The sequence below is a fragment of the Erpetoichthys calabaricus genome, chromosome 1, assembly GCF_900747795.2.
Source record: "Erpetoichthys calabaricus chromosome 1, fErpCal1.3, whole genome shotgun sequence".
NCBI lineage: Eukaryota > Metazoa > Chordata > Cladistia > Polypteriformes > Polypteridae > Erpetoichthys > Erpetoichthys calabaricus.
The window spans coordinates 314,649,949-314,662,053 of record NC_041394.2 but is presented as its reverse complement, the minus strand read 5'-3'; positions in this window follow the sequence as shown (position 1 = coordinate 314,662,053).

Sequence of the window (12,105 nt, the reverse complement as noted above, 5' to 3'; positions counted from 1 at the left end):
ATATTATAATTGATGCTTCTCTTACTAGACAGTTAAATGGGAGGAATAGTGGAAGGCTAGATGTCCTGGGGAGTGTTGGGGGATCATGGTGGTATGATGGTGAGTTCCACTGCCTCAAATTCCAGAAATCTGAATGAATCTCAATCTAGTCATTATCTGGTTGGAGATTTTACCAAATGGAAAACATTTTTCAAATTTATAGGTAGCATTGCAAACAAATGTCTTATGTTTGGTTTCTGTTGCTTGGTGTCAGTGTTTTTTGATGGTTTCGAAAATGAATTTATCAAGATATTTTACAAGTCAATAACTAATAGCTCTTTCAGATAATTACTTATGTCATTTGTATATAATACTAGGGGGATCCCCAAGGAGACACAGTCACTCCTCCGAAACCCCCTCTTAAACGGTGATACAATGGGAAACAAATAGTTTTTTTTTACCTCCTCTTTGATCGATCAGCTGCTGGACAGCTGCTGCCGTGCCACGTGATCTGCATGTCGTGTGGTGCTTCAAATATTTAAAAGCCTGTACAGCAGCTGTCCTACTTTTGTGTTTTATTTCCGGCTCTGGGCGTGGTTAAATCTTTTGGTACAAAGTCCCGTCTCGCAAGACATGAGTTCTCGATATTTTATATATATGAATCTGAAAATCTAACAACATCACGTTAAAGTTCAATAAATTCTGAAAAGAATGATACCAAACATATACAGTATATGTAGGTTTTAAAATAAGAAGGAGATAAACCATGACAAAAAACTTGACATAAAAACGTCACCGTTGTACTCTTAGGTTTAGGATTTTAAATATAGAGAGTTGATTTTATGATGTTTACAGCCAAATTTGAATGCTGGCCATCATACTACGATGTAAACTTAAACACTGTAAAAAACATTTTTCAGAAAAATTGCACTGTTGCAATACAAATCATATTGGGTGTCACTGTGATAGAGAATGTAACTTTTCCACTAAGAAAGACTAAGGTGCAGATTTTTTAAACAGCTTACTTGTTTCTATTTCCTTCATGGACGGCTGCTCTTTTTCTAAGACAGCGTTTTAGCTTGAGTAATGACTTTAAATTGGCCCAGTATGTGATCGTGACCTGTAAGAAATGGTCCTCTGTTTATGGCTCGGTCCCACATACTATATATCATTTTCTGGTGGTCAGGCTACAGCTCACCAAGACATTAAGATAACCTCCAACAAGAAAAAAAGACACATATAGCAGATAATAACAGATTTTAAACAAATAAAAGTTCAGCCACTGACATTCAGGCTTATAAAAATACGGTGTAATGATTATATTCACTAAGCCTTTAAGGAAAAATGATTACAACAGTAATAATCCAAAAGTATAATAATTACACCTGTTTTTTTACGAGTCCACCTGGGAGCTTAAATATCAATTCTTGGCAACACTTTGATATTGGCATTTTCATAATTATGGTGTACTTCGTTTTTCTGACAAATTGTCTTTTATTTGAGTGGATGTGGTAAGCTATTATTTTTCTAAGTCTTGATGCTGTTGATTTATAGGTTTCTTATTTTGTGTTGAACTTTTTCAGAGACAGAGATGTTGCTTTTTTAATCTTTCATTTTAGTTTTGATTTCTAGTTTGTTTACATACTGGATTTGGCACATGTTTTTACATTTTCTTTTAATTTAAATGATTAGTAAAAAGCAAACTTTTTCGTTATGAAAACAACAACAAGCAGACACAGTAAAGAATGTTGGGGTACCCATTGGTTAACCCCGTATAACTGATTTTCAGAAAAAAAAAACATGATTAATTGCATTAACGAAAAAGTCTTTTCAGGTGGGAATCTGGTTCTGACTGATCAGAAAATGACGGAGCTTCTGCGTTATGTGGACGTCTGTCAGAAGAGCCACCAGAAGTGATGTTGATGGTGGCAAAGCCATCAATCTTTATGTTCTACACAGGGAGGAAAATAGAAGGCATTATCACACAACACCAGCCCCTGGAGCAGCGGAGAATTACCATCACCAGATCCCATAAACTATTTCCTATGAGCATGCCTGTGACAATATACATATAAAACAATATACATTCCCTTTCAGATATACACTCACCGGCCAGTGTATTACGTACACTTTGCTAGTACCAGGTTTGACCCCCTTTTACCTTCAGAACTGATGTAATTGTGGCATGGACTCAGTAAGGTGCTGGAAACATTCCTCAGGGATTGTGGTCCATATTGACATGATAACATCAAGCACTTGCTGCAGATTTATTGGCTGCACATCCATGATGCAAATCTTTTGTTCCACCACATCCCAAAGGTGCAATATTAGATTTAGATCTGATGACTCTGTAGGCCATTTGAGTACAGTGAACTCATTGTCATGTTCAAGAAACCAGTCTGAGATGATTTGAGCTTTGTGACATGGCACATTATCTTGCTGGAAGTAGCCATTAGAAGATGGGTACACTGCGGTCATAAAGGGATGGAAATGGTCAGCAACAACACTCAGGTAGGCTGTGGCTTTTAAACGATGCTAAATTGGTGGTAAGGCACCCAGATAGTGGCAAACATATCTTCCACATCATTATACCACCACCACCAGCAGCATGAACTGTTGATACAAAGCAGGATAGACCCATAATTTCATGTTGTTGACGCCAAATTCTGACCCAACCATCCAAATGTCACAGCAGAAATCAAGACTCTTCAGACCAGACAATGTTTTTCCAAACTTAAATTGTGCAATTTTGGTGAGCCCGTGCAAATTGCAGCCTCAGTTGCCTGTTCTTAGCTGACAGGAGTGGCACCTGGTGTGTCTTTCTTCTGTTGTAGCTCATCTGCTTCAAGGTTTGACGTGTTGTGAAGTCAGAGATGCTCTCCTGCATACCTCGGTTGTAACAAGTGATTATTTGAGTTACTGTTGCCTTTCTATCAGCTCAAACCAGTCTGGCCATTCTCTCTGACCTCTGGCATCAACAAGGCATTTTCCCTTTTTTGGACAATTCATTGTAAATCCCAGTGATGGTTATGCATGAAAATCCTAGTATATCAGTAGTTTCTGAAATACTCAAACCACCCTATCTGGCACCAATATTAATTTATTAAAATATTTAAAATAATTAAAATATTATCAAATTGTGAATTTCCCCTTGGAATTAATAAAGTATCTATCTATCTATCTATCTATCTATCTATCTATCTATCTATCTATCTATCTATCTATCTATCTATCTATCTATCTATCTATCTATCTATCTATCTATCTATCTATCTATCAATACCCATACCATGTTCTAAGTCACTTAAATCACCTTTCTTCCTCATTCTGATACTTGGTTTGAACTTCAGCAGGTTGTCTTGACAATGTCTACTTGCCTAAATGCATTGAGTTGCTGCCACGTGATTGACTGAATGGATATGTGTTTTATTAGGTGAACCTAATAAAGTGAGTGTATATAAAAATAAATTATGGTGCATGTTTGCTTCTTTGTCTTTGGCAGCAAACCTATAATAGCATGTTAAATAACATTGATGGACTCTTGTGTGCTTTCTGTGTGAATTTTGCATGATCTTTCATTGTTTGCATTGGGTTTCTCACACAATTGAAAGAACGCTTGGAGGCTGAATGCTTATTTGAGTTGCTGTCCGGATGTGTATTGTGTGTAGGGTACTACAACAGCAGTTAATTGTGCATTGTTTAAGAATGCAAATTGTGTACCATTCAACAATACAATATATATCTCTATTATATAATAAAAATCCTGCTACGAGACAAGACTTTTTTGAAGAGATTTTTTTCAAGTCCCGCGAGAAGAGACTTTTGACATGAGATTGTTTCAAGTCACACCCTCCTCTCAACCATATTCAAACACGCATACGATCCACTCACATCTCATTTGTGTGAATGCTTATGACAGGCACATTTCCTGCTCTCTCAGCGCTTATAAATTTTTGCATTTTCCTCACTTTAAGTTCCCAATTAAAGAAGACGTATTATGTCCAAATCTTACTGATGAATTTCATCCCAAAGGGTGATCAATAGAAGAAATGAGTATATTTGCAATCCTAGCATCAAACAATGAAGTCAAACGAATTAACATGAAATCAATCAGTTACATGGCAAATTGGTTAAATCCATATCAATAGGCTATCCTGAAATAGTTGGTAGTGATAGTGTGGAAGATGAAAACATCAACTTACAATATTCGGAAGAATAACTACAACCGTTAATACCATCCGAATTACTGTTGAAAGAAGGATGTATCCTGTAGTACATCTTCCCCGGATAGCATTAGACAACAAAGGAGATCTTGATATGCCATTCGTATTAAAACGTTAACCATTTCCCATCAGAAAATATTTTGCAATTACAATTAACAAATCACAGAGACAAACATTTGAAAAAGTCGGTTTGTGCATTAGGGACAAAGAAATGAAATTCTCTCACGGGCAGTTATACATTGCGTTGTCACAATGTAAGTCCAAGCACAGAATAAAAATTCAATGCGATATTGACGAAAATTTATATATATCTATATCAATATCTATATCTATATATATATATATATATATATATATATATATATACAGTATATATATATATATCTATATATATAGATATATATATATATATATATATATATGCTGAGGTGGGCTGGTGCATCTGCCCAGGGTTTGTTTCCTGCCTTGTGCTTGACTCCAGCAGACTCTGTGACCCTGTAGTTAGGATATAGCGGGTTGGATAATGGATGGATGAATGTGTGTATATATATATATATATATATATATATATATATATATATATATATATATACGGAGAATCCAGGGTAGGGGTCCCAGTTGAGATAGAGAAAGATTCCTTACCTGGAAGGTCAAAAAGAAAGACAGGGTGTTCCCTGCCTTAGCCACAAAGATGTCAGTAGATGCCACTTCAGGACTGGGTATGCTGGCCTCCCGGCAGGGTCATGACAAATACCTATATTCGGCTGGGAGTTCAGTGTGACAGAAGGACCGGGGTAGACAACTGGTCAAGGTTACATGCTCTGCCGATACTTTAGGTGGCAGTATTCCTGGGCATTGCTACTTGTATACCACAAGGTATGCTGGAAATTGTAGCCCAATGGGGCAGCCTTGTTGGGTTCTGAGGATGCTGTGAGGGTTTGTGATCCCTACTCTCAGGAACTGCCCCCTAACCCGGAAGTGCTTCCATCAGGCTGTGCCCTAGCACCAGAAGTACTCCTAGTTCTAAGGTAAAAGAAGCTGTTCAACTTCATCCAGATGAGTTGGAGTCAGGAGAGAGTGAAAGAGAGAGGAAAAGAGAACATTTCTGAAGATGCAACATTTAAGAACCTTGTTGTAAGGTACTCTGCTTAATAAACCTGTTTTATTTGAAAGAGGGACTTGTGTAGTGTGGTTGTGTTTGGGATTTGGGGTGCTGCAACACCACCAAATTATTACCTCTGGTTAATTTGTAAGGTTGTAGCACCTCTTTAGACCAGTGATTTCGAAGTATCTTTCATGGTGTATTTACATACACTACATGGACAAATGTATTGGGACACACCTCTTATTATTGAATTCAGGTGTTTCAATCAGACCCACTGCCACAGGTGTATAAAATCAAGCACCTAGCCAAGCAGTCTCCATTTACAAACATTTGTGAAACAAAATGAGTTGTTCTGAAGAGCTCAGTGACTTCAAATGTGGTACTGTGAGGGGATGCCACCTTTGCAAAATGACGGTTCTTGAAATTTCATCCCTGCTGGATATTCCACGGTCAACTGTAAGTGGTATTATTAGAAAGTGGAAGCATTTAGGAACAACAGCAACTTAGCTCAGCGAAAGATAAAGTCACAAAGCAGAGTCAATGACTGCTAAGCTGCATAAAAGTCGCCAATGCTCTGGTGAGTCCATAGCTGAAGAGCTCCAAACTTCCACTGGCATTAATGTAAGCACAAAAACTTCATGTAATGGCTGAGCCTCACATCACCAATTCTAATGCCCAGTGTCAGATGCGGTGGAAATGTGTGTGACAAATCATGTTTCTCTGTTTGGCAGTCAGATGGGCTGAAGTTTGGTGAGGAGGGATATTGATGTGAAGCTGTCTTTCTGTCTTATGTTAAAATCTTTAATCATTTATTGCAACAAGACAGATTTCTTTCTTATTAAAAACAATGGAACATACCTGCCACATTTTTGATTTTGTTTTCATTATTATAATATCTTTAAAGCTCACAATTTTAAAAAGCCTTTTCAAAGTCAATTTCACACGCATTCTTGCGCTGTTGAAAAATAAACCTTAAAGTCACCTGTAATACATTTTTGCTGAAACTGTAAATTGTGCCCCATTCTGTTTTCTCTTTGATTAAGCCACTTTGTGTGCCTAGACAATCTTGTTGCAGAAAATATGGAATTTGTTGAATCATTACAGAGAGATTTGGACAGCATAGGCTTGTGCAGATTTGTGACAGATGAAATTTAATGTAAGTAAATGTAAAGTATCACACATAGGAAGTAAAAATGTTAGATTAGAATACACAATGGGCGGTCGGAAAATTGATGGTACACCTTATGAGAAGGACTGAGTCATAGTGAACTCTAAGCTATCGACTTCCCAACAGTGTTCAGATGCCATTAAGAAGGCTAACAGAATGTTAGGTTATATAGAATGATGTGTGGAGTACAAGTCCAAGGAGGTGATGCTCAAGCTTTATAACACACTGGTGAGGCCTCTTCTGGAGTACTATATGCAGTTTTAACCTTCAGGCTACAAAAAGGACTCAGCAGCGCTAGAAAAAGTCCAGAGAAGAGTGACTAGGCTCATGCCAGGGCTACAGGGGATGAGTTAGGAGGAAAGATTAAGAACTTTTTTTGTTTAAGAAAAAGGAGACTAACAGGTGACATGACTGAAGTGTTTAAAATTATAAAGGGAATTAGTACAGTGGATCGAGACTGTCACTTTAAAATGAGTTCAGTAAGAACACAGGGATGCAGTTGTTAGGGGTACATTTTGCACACACATTATGAAGTTTTTCTTCACACAAAGAATAACAAACACATGGAATAAGCTACCAAGTAGTGTGGTAGACAGTATAACTTTAGGGACTTTCAAAGCTCGACTTGATGTCATTTTCGTAGAATTAAGTGGATAGGACTGGCAAGTTTTGCTAGGCTGAATAGCCAGTTCTTGTCTAGACTGTTCTCATGTTCTAATCCATGCACAGATTATTAGTAATTCATGCTTTGAAGACACAGCAAAAAAGTACAATATTAATAATATTTATAAAGTAATTCAAAAAAACATATGCATATATACAGTAAATATTAAGTTTGAATAAACTTGAATATATTTGAATATAAATTTATTTTTAATATGAGTCAAAATTTAAGTTGAAATTTTAAAAGAAATTAATCCTCTTTTAAAGAAAGTAAGAAACTGAGCAATATTCAAAAGAAACCTTTTAAGTCATGGCATGGTAACTGACTGTGCCTTTGTTGGATGAAAGCACTGATGTAAGCGCTCTGATGGCTGTATTACAAATTATGCTACATCTTCCATGTTGTTGTTTCTTTCTTACTTTGTGACATTAGTAAAGGCAAAATATGTCAAGATACACCAGACTGACCACCTGGCCACAGGAAAACCTAATGTTTTATCCCTCTCAAAATTAAGTATTTATTCATACATCTCACAAATGCTTTGTCAGGTAACTCATGGTGTGTTTCAGCAGAGAAATAACACCAAAAAGGTAGCAGAAATTTAGCTCTGTCTGGTTATAGGCTTTTTATGGTAAGTCTAATCAAAAGTTCTGTAGTGGCAATCATGAGCACAGGGGCATCCAAACCAATTTATTTGCCAACCTGACCATGCTGACCTCCTTTTATAATTGACATGAAAGTTAGAAAGTGCTTTTAAGTGCAACATTTTTAGTTCTGAGGAGTAATTTTGAACAATTAAAAAAATAAACAGTAGAAAAGATGCAAATATCAGATTTGTACTATATAATGTAATTTCATTACAATTATTTGAAATATTCAAACCTATAGGGATTTTTCTAAACAGGATCATCAAATCAACACTTTCAAATACATTGTACCACTTTCTTGATTTTTAATCCTCTGATATGATGTACATCTTTATTAAATCTAATTGTTGAAAAAATGCATTATTATCAACATACAGAACCAGTATAAAGGCCTTGTTAGTAAAAATGTAGAATATTGCCTCAGCGTAAGATGTTCTACTTCCAGGAAAACATTTTACTTGCACTGTTGGGTTAAAAGAGGAAGTATTTGAGTATTCATTACTACTATACTGCTGAATGCTGTTCTGAACCTTTATTATTTAAATTTGAATCCTTACATGTTTGAGTGCCTGTAATAGAATTCATTTGTTGTCAAGAATGTGACATTAATGGGAACACAAGAAGGAGTTGTATGTGAAACCAGTTGTATCATAATTGTGCCCATTTCTTTCACAGACCTGGATGAAGAAGAATGATCCTTATTTGGCTCTGTCCACTCTCTGCCTATTGTCCACCCCACAAGTCTGTCACTGCAAATCGTCCAGCTCAGCATACCTAATCTATTTTACAGCTAAAGGATACTGTTTACCACTTGTATGCCGATGAGGATACCAATAAATGAAGATTATTTGACCTGCCACCCAAATCCTTTTACATTATTTATGCTTAATTTACAGTGAGTAAGAAGTGGAAGTCTTTTTTTCAATAGGTTCAGTGTTTACATTGATAGAATTGTTGGTAGGAACGAAAGTGCACTTAATTATGTTAAGATGTAAATGTATTTGCGGAAGAAATATATAAACAAATATTACTATACATCTTAAAAAAAGAAATAAGATACATTTTTTCATAACTTGAAAACAGACATTACACTTCCACTTGTCAATTCAGCATTACAGTACATAATTCTAACAGTACTCTGTGTCATTTAGAGGTAACCTTATCCAAGTCCTTTCCACTCCTACTTTTGCACCCCATCAAAAGGACTGACAACAAAGAGCCACAGAACGTCAGATTTCATTCTCAAAGCACCCAAATCAACAAATCTACCCAAGGACACCGACAAAATCAGGAGAAGGCTGCACAGTATCCACCTTCTGACTGCACATCTAAACAAATGACTAAAGAAATTTGCATTACTGTCTAAGTGGAAATGCAAACATGCCGTGACAAAATAGTCACAGCGTTTTAATACAGTGTATATCCATAGACCACAATGCTTATCTGAACTCTGTTTACTGTTGTTATGTCTTATAATGATTCAATAGTTAAAATGACAAAAAGACATCAAAGCAAACAGAAAGACTTTTTAAATATGTGGAGCCCAGTGGCTGCAGTGGTCTATGTGTGTCTGCGTGCAAATGAATTATTACCTTGTGCTACTGAGCTGCTGCAATTATAGCTTTTTAGTTTCTCTCAGCATCAAGTCTTCAGTATCTTTTGCTCTCTCCCTGATACCCTGGTGGGCATTTTAAAACGCAGACTGGGGGGAGGCGGGTGTTTTAGGAAGAAGTCCTGTGGATGTAACTTTTGCAGCAAAGGATTTTGTCATTCTTCACTACACACTTCTTAATGGGTTGCCCCCAAATGTATATTCTCGTTTCTGTGAGTCAGTAGAAGCATTATTAAAATGCAAAGTCACAGCCAAAGTCAGACCTACTGTACAGTAGTAACTGGCCCTAGCCACTGTTCCTGGGCATTGCACAGTATTCTGCACTGGGCCATCTAATAAGAAACATAAATTATTTAATCCTTGGATTCATCCTTGGATTCAAAGGCTCTCAACATCTCGGGTGTTCTTCCCATGAGAAGGAAAACAGCTTGGAAGTAGAGCAATGGTACCACAGCAGGGTATTGAGAGGAGAAACAAAATATAGAAGTGTCAGTAACAGTTCATAGTTACTGTAATACAGGTTGACATTCAAAAATCCGGCCATCGATAATCCGGTTCCTTCAGATTTCCGGCATGGATTTCGGAGCGCATTTTCAAATTTACCGCGTTGGTGCGCCACTGTTTTCTGTGTTTTGATGGCGCTGTTGTCGATAAACAGTTGTTGGGTCTTGTTTGCACCTGCTGACAGCCATTCCTGGTCATTCTTTCTCATTATATCATTTATTTGCTGCTGTATAGCCCCATTATGGATTCAGCAAAGAAAAGAGGTGGCGTAAAACATAAACATCGTGCGTTGTCGATCGCAGTGAAAGTGCTAAAAAAACTTGATAGCGACGTGTCTATGTGAACCATTTGTGAAACATATGACCTTGGCTCTTCAACGGTGTATGATATTAAAAAACAGAAAGAAAAACTGTTAAAGTTCTTTTTTGTGACAGTGGATCGAAAAAGCAAATGTTTGTAAGGAAGTCAGTGATGGGGAGAAAAGTTCAGAACTGGACCAAGTTCTCATAACCTGGTTTAATCTTCATGTAAGTGAAGGTGTGGAAATTCCTGGTGATTTATTAAAGGAACAAGCCAAAGTGGTTCATGAAGAGCTGGGATTGCAACACAAGTGTGAATATTCAGAAGGTTGGCTGCATCGTTTCAAGTCACGACATGGCTTTAAGTTTCGTGCGGTGTGTGGGGAAAAACGTTCAGCAGACAAAGATGCGGCTAGTGCATATGTGGATGAATTTGCAAAGTTAGTTAGTGATGAACAGTTAAGTCCTGAACAAGTGTACTTTGCTGACGAGACTGCCTTGTTTTGGAGATGTACACCAAAAAGAACTCTAACAACTGAGGATGCAGAATCGCCATCGGGGTTTAAAGCTTCGATTGCGTCATGGTAATTATTTTACTGTATTTAGTCAGTCATTGTCCAACCCGCTATATCCTAAAACAGGGTCACGGGGGTCTGCTGGAGACAATCCCAGCCTGCACAGGGCGTAAGGCAGGAACAAACCCCGGGCAGGGCGCTAGCCCACCGCAGGGAGCACACACACATACACACCAAGCACACACTAGGGACAATTTAGGATCGCCAGTGCACCTAACCTGCATGTCTTTGGACTGTGGGAGGAAACACTGGTGCAGTGGTAGTGCTGCTGGCTCGCAGTAAAAAGACCTGGGTTTGCTTCCCGGGTCCTCCCTGCATGGAGTTTGTATATTCTCCCCGTGTCTGCGTGGGTTTCCTACAGGTGCTCTGGTTTCCTCCCACAGTCCAAAGACATGCAGGATACGTGTATTGGCGATCCAAAATTGTCCCTAGTGGGTGTGTGTGCCCTGCAGTGGGCTGGCACCCTGCCCAGGGTTTGTTTCCTGCCTTGTGCCCTGTGTTGGCTGAGATTGGCTCCAGCAGACCCCAGTGACCCTGTAGTTAGGATATAACGGGTTGGATAATGGATGGATGTTGTATTTAGCTGGTGAACATTAAAATTTCATTTGCTTTTCATTTAGTGTTTAAGGACTGTACAGGCAGTCATTTTCTGTTAAATATATACAGCATATATAACCATGCAAAATCTGTAATTTTCGAAAACCTGGCACTCCTCCGGTCCGGAGGTTGCCGGATTTTTGAATGTCAACCTGTACTTATATTTTTGTGCAAATGACAAGCAAACAAAATTAATCAAAAATCAGCAGCTCTAATCAGAGTATACCAGAACATTGTAGTGACCTTTCATTCTGGACTTAAATACTGAGATTGAAGGGACATCTCTTATACATGCAGGCAGATAGTGCTGGCTCTAAGACCTACCCAATGTGATCCCTTTCCACAATTAAAAACTAGTTGCTTCTATTAAATAATAATTCCTCTGAGATAAATAACAGATTCTTGTATTGCTACTCTGACTTATTTACTAACAATTTTAATGTTCAGATATTAAATCATTTTTAAGTAAACTAACCTTCCTGAGGTAATCAAATAAGATGAAACCTCTATGTTAGACTCCCTCCTCTCTCTCTTAAAACTTAGTGAGTGTTTGGATTTCATGATCACAGAATGCAACTGTTCCCAATAGGGTACCTACAGAACTAAGCTTTAATTATGCTTCTTCCTAACCTGGAAAGAAACCAGCTGTTGTAACTAACATCTTCTATCACTGATTAATTCAGACATGTAATTGCTGCCAAAGATGTTTGCACATTACTTGCATGTCACCTA